We start from the raw sequence: 6,000 nt of genomic DNA, 5'->3' as shown, positions 1-6,000 counted from the left end.
GAAAGGCATTACCAGATATTCGTAATGCCCGTCTCTGGTGTTAAACGCCGTCTTCCATTCGTCACCGGAACGGATTCTGATTAAATTGTAAGCACCACGAAGATCCAACTTAGTAAAAATACGGGCTCCCTTGATGCGGTCAAATAGCTCAGTGATCAACGGAATGGGATACCGGTTCTTGATAGTAATGGCATTGAGTCCACGAAAATCTATACAAGGGCGTAATGATCCATCCTTCTTTTTGACAAAGAAGAACCCAGCTCCAGCGGGCGAGGTGGAAGGTCGAATGAACCCACGCTGGAGGTTCTCCCGTATATATTCAGATGTAGCTTGAGTTTCAGGTAACGAGAGTGGATAGACCCGGCCTCTGGGAGGAGTCTTGCCAGGAAGAAGATCAATCGGACAATCCCAAGAACGATGAGGAGGAAGACGTTCAGACTGAGCTTTATCAAAAACATCGGTAAATGAAGCATATTGAGGAGGGAGTCCCGGTGAAATAGCTGAAATGGAAGCTTGCTGTACCTTGAGAGGAATGACTTGGGAAAGGCAATGATGGTGACATTCAGGCCCCCAAGACGTGACTTGAGGGGTGCGCCAGTCAATCTGGGGAGAGTGACACTGAAGCCATGGAAGGCCTAGGACAATCGGACTTGTCGTAACAGGAAGAATTAAAAACGATATCTCTTCATGATGCAGAGCACCAATCTGAAGGGTTACTGGAGACGTACTCTGGGTGATGAGACCGTTGATGAGACGTGATCCATCGATAGCCGTCACAGTAATGGGAGTTTTTAAGGTAATCATTGGTAGAGACCATTGATTAACTAACGATTTGGAAATAAAATTTCCTGCTGCTCCGGAATCAATCAATGCCTGTGACTCAAAGGTCTTGGTAGCAAAGGAAATAGTCACATCAAAAGCGCAGACTTTAGATTTCATAGACGATGGAGAGGACTCCAGGGACCCTAACTTCACCTCTCCAGAACTAGTTAGGGCCTGGCATTTCCCGATCTCTTAGGGCAGGAGCTGAGGACATGAGTGGAATCAGCACAATAGATACAGAGTCTATTCTTGACTCTTCGTCTCCTCTCCTCAGAAGATAACTTGGAACGTCCAATCTCCATGGGAATCACAGCGGGTGACACTGGACGAAATTGAGGGTTAGAGCGAAAAGGTGCTTTAGCAGAAGTCGTTTTCTCAGCCTCTCTTTCACGAAATCTCATATCAACACGATGGCAAAGAGAGATCAAATCTTCAAGTGACGAAGGAAGCTCTTGGGTAGTCAGTGCATCTTTAATTTTATCGGAAAGCCCCTGCCAGAAGGCGGCAACTAGGGCTTCAGTGTTCCACTGAAGTTCAGAGGCTAAGATCCTAAATTGAATGACGTACTGGCCTACAGTATGAGATCCTTGTCGCAGACGGAGGATGCTGGAAGCAGCGGAGGTCACACGACCTGGTTCATCGAACACACTTCGGAATGTGGAAATGAATTTGGCACTATCTTGTAGAATTGGATCGTTTCTTTCCCACAGGGGGGAGGCCCAAGCCAGGGCTTGACCCGAAAACAATGAGATAAGATAGGCCACTCTGGAACGATGGGTAGAAAAATTTTGAGGTTGGAGTTCAAAATGGACTGAACATTGGTTAAGGAAACCTCTACAAGTTTTGGGGTCCCCGTCATATTTTGACGGAGTAGGCAGGTGAAGCGTAGGAGCTGTAGACACCTGGGATGGCAATGGGGAAACGGAGGAAAGCACAGGAGCTTCAATATTAGCTGTAACAGTCTGTCCAGATGTTCCTTGGGAGGTTAATGATTGGTAACATTGAAGTAACAGCTGTTGGCGAGCATCCTGTTGCTCCACACGGCTGACCAGATGCTGCAGCATCTCTTTAGCAGTAGGTTCCGTATCTGGGTCTGTCATGGCCTGATCTTACTGTCACGGGCACTAGGAGTCTTTACCCAGGGATCACCAGATGATAGGCTTACCAGAGCAGTATAGGTGGTAATATGGTACTCTGGTAGCAGGGTGATCACGGAACAGGAAATAGCAGATGATGAGATGCTCAGGAAAGTCTATGACTAGCAGCACTGGCAATATGGAGGTAGTAATACACGAGGAACTGTATGGACAAAGGACACGTGAAGGTAGTCAGTGGTCTGCGGTAGCAAGTTGTACCACTGCTATAGTGAGAAGGAATGTCCAACAGAAACGAGGAGGTGATGAGAGTCAGCGGTCTGCGGATAGCAAGTTGTACCGCTGTCTGAGTGAAGGAATGGAATCCAAATGGAGGTATCCGGGGAGTCAGTGGTCTGCGTTAGCAAGTTGAACCACTGCTATGTGAGAGGATACTGGAACAGGTGAAACTGTAAACAGGAGTCAGTGGTCTGACATCAGCAAGTTGTACCACTGAATATATATGTGAGGAGGTGCACGGGGGAAGACTGCAACACAGGATATACACAGGCACCTATACACGATCCACAGTAATATGCACAATATGGATATACATATATATAAATGACTGATCAGGTCTGCAATCTAGAAAGTCTCTTGAAGTAGTCCAGCATAATGATAACACAGTCAATGATGGCAATAGACTCAGCGGATAGCAGACTCCAGAGAGAACCAAACACAGTCCAGCAAGATATGCAATACACAGCACAGTCAATGAGAAGTATGCATACCGTGGTTCAGCAGTAGCAGTCAGATGGGATTGCAGCGGTACCTGAGCGGCTGGAGACCGACTGGATAGGAAGTCCCTGGATAGGTGAAGCAGCGGTCTAGCAGGTGCAGCGCACAGGTGAGTAGACCGACAGGGACACGAATCCACAGGAGTCAGCAACACGTGGAACTGGACTCATAGGAAACCCAGGAGAATGGAGATGATCCAGCAGAGGGTAGTAGAAGAGATACAAATCCAATGCTGACAGGAGGGTAGAGGCCAGTGGAACACGTGAAGGCGTGGAGAGTGGATCAGCAGGAGATGGACGATAGCGCTGACCACAGCGGCAGGACTCAGCGGCACACGGAGGTAACCAGTAGCAACCACAGGAACCAACAGCGATGGGAAACAGGAGTGCAGCGCAGGGCAGGAACTGTAGATCACGAAGTGTAGCAGATGGTAATGAAAAGCGGCAGTCTCGAGGAAGTCACAGCAAAGATGAGATGAGGGTGTAGTGCACGGAGGCAGCGGATAGTAATCAGCTGGCAGTCACGATGTTGAACACAGGCGAGTTGTAAGCAGGAGACTGTAGTGCACAGAGGCAGCGGATAGCAGTCAGCTGGCAGTCACGATGTTGAACACAGGCGAATTGCAAGCAGGAGACTGTAGTGCACAGAGGCAGTGGATAGTAATCAGCAAACAGACTTGATGAGAAGCAGGTGAGTGAGGTAAAAGCTGGAGTGCACGGAGGCAGCGGATAGCAATGAGCAAACAGTCACATTGATATAAAATAACGTTGAAGTGGTGTAGAAGACTGTAGTGCACGGAGGCAGCGGATAGGAATCAGCAAACAGTCATGATGATAAAGTTGATGGTAGAAGTGGTATGGAACCACAGTAGTAGAAGTGGTTTTGGAAACCACAGGAATCAGCAGCACTGAATACACAAGTAATACAGGAACACCTTCAGAGACTCATGAGGAATGAGACTCCAAGATCAGGCAACGTGGTAGTGACCACAGGTGCTTAATATAGGGAGGTTGCCTGATCTGCCAATTAAGTTAAAGGGGTATACACTGAAGTATAGAAAAGGGCTGCGCATGCGCAGACCCTCAGGATGGTGGACGGCCACGGTTCCTAAATGTCCGGGAAGAGGCACTCACGGTCCGGTGAGTGACAGTAGCATTAAGGAGAGCGTGTGAGTTGGCAAAGTGTAAATCAGCTAATATATATACTGACTCTAGGTACGCCTTCGGGGTAGTGCATGATTTTGGGGCCCTTTGGCGTCTTAGAAACTTTACGACAGCAGCAGGCACGCCAGTGGCACACTCACAACACATAAAAGGACTTTTGACAGCGATACAGTTACCCAGGACAGTAGCCGTCATAAAGTGTAAAGCCCATACCTCTGAAGAAGACCCGGTGTCATTGGGCAACAACAGGGCAGACTAAGCTGCTAAATGGGCAGCAGGACAACATATGACTGTATTGACCGAGACTATGATGGTTTTTCAGACATTAGACATGCAGAAATTAATTGAAATGCAAGATTTGTGTTCCCTGCAGGAAAAGGCGGTTTGGAAGGCGAAGGGATGTGGTCAAGAGTCCTCAGGACTCTGGAAAGATGGACAAGGTAAGCCTGTAGCTCCCAGAACATACTATCCACGCCTGGCTGAAGCAGCATATGGTCTGACTCACCTGGGTAAAGAAGGTATGTGCAAACTGGTGAGAGCATACTGGTGTGCTCCTGGATTTTCCTCTCAGGCTGGTAAGAAGGCAATGTCATGTCTTACTTGTTTGAGGAAAAATGTCAGGAAAACTATTCCAACTGAGCCATCCCACATCCCTCCTACAGATGGGCCTTTTCAGGTAATACAAATTGACTATATCCAATTACCACCCTGCAGGAATCTAAAGTATGTGTTAGTGTGTATTGATGTGTTTTCCGGTTGGGTAGAAGTATATCCGGCAGCCACTAATACTGCTGTGTTCACTGCAAAGAAAATTGTACAAGAGTTTATGTGTAGGTTCGGTATCCCTAGAATCATCAAAAGTGATAGGGGTACCCACTTTACTGGTGATATCTTCCAAAACATGTGTAAGCTCATAGGAATCAGTAGCAGACTTCACACCCCTTACTGACCACAAGCCAGTGGTAAGGTGGAAAGAGTAAACAGTAATATTAAGAACAAGCTTGGTAAGATAATGGCTGAAACTGGGTTGGCGTGGCCTGAAGCTTTGCCACTAGTCCTCCATAGCATCCGAACCACTCATAGACCTCCTTTTAATATGTCCCCCTTTGAGATACTGTTTGGCCAACAACCTCATTTGATCGTGAGTCCGCAAGACGACTTAAAGTGTAATAATGAAGTGACTGTACAATATCTTATAAAAATGAGCAGACAGCTAAAGCAACAACAACAAAAACTAAAAATGCTGTCACCTGGTATGCCAGAAACGAACTGTCATGATGGTGAACCTGGGGACTATGTTATGATCCGCAATTTCTTACGCTCAGGTTGTTTAACAGACCGTTGGGAAGGCCCGTACCAAGTGCTGCTGACCAGTACCACATCGCTGAAGGTTGCAGAGAGAGACACTTGGGTCCATTCCACGCACTGCAGGAAAGTCCGTAACCCGGAGAAAGTGCGAGACAAAGCTAAGACTGACGACACCGATCTGTCACTCGTAAACCTGTTCCGGGAGATCTAAAGCCTGCAGTCAAGACACCTGAGCCAGAGACGTTGCCTCAAAACTATCTTTCCAGCAATGGAGTGGCGATTTTTGTTTTTCTTATGTTCTAGGATTTTTCTTGTTTTTACTTTTTATAGGACACCCTATTTTTGTGAAGGAAACTGGAGGACAGAGGAAGGTTCTGGTAGTGATACCGATGAGATGGATATCGAGGAAAAGTTACTAGAATACCCAGAACAGCCCATTATCAAGCTTGGTCCAGGGGTTATGAAAAGGTCTGCTAGCTCGGGAACTCAGAGACAGTGTGAGGGGCTATTGTCTGATGAGTATTGTATCTGTAAGTTCTGTCACTCCCTAGTTGAAGAGAAGTGCATTCAGCGATGCCAGTCCACTAGTAATCTGGACATGGGTGGGCATCCTCTGGAGCATTATCACTCCTTAGTGGGTAAGGTTCTAAACCAAACTAAGTGCTGGGTGTGCTCTCATATGCCTCAGGGACAGCATAACATAGGACTAGTGCCGTTCCCACTAAACATCTCTGAGGTACTCGAGTTAAGGAGAGGGAGGTCCATAGAAGGGAAGTACAATAACACTAGGTCCCCTAGTCTGAAGCTTCGACAATACTTCTTAGACAGATCTTTAC

Source organism: Mixophyes fleayi, chromosome 3, assembly GCF_038048845.1.
Source record: "Mixophyes fleayi isolate aMixFle1 chromosome 3, aMixFle1.hap1, whole genome shotgun sequence".
NCBI lineage: Eukaryota > Metazoa > Chordata > Amphibia > Anura > Limnodynastidae > Mixophyes > Mixophyes fleayi.
This window is presented reverse-complemented; position numbering follows the sequence as displayed.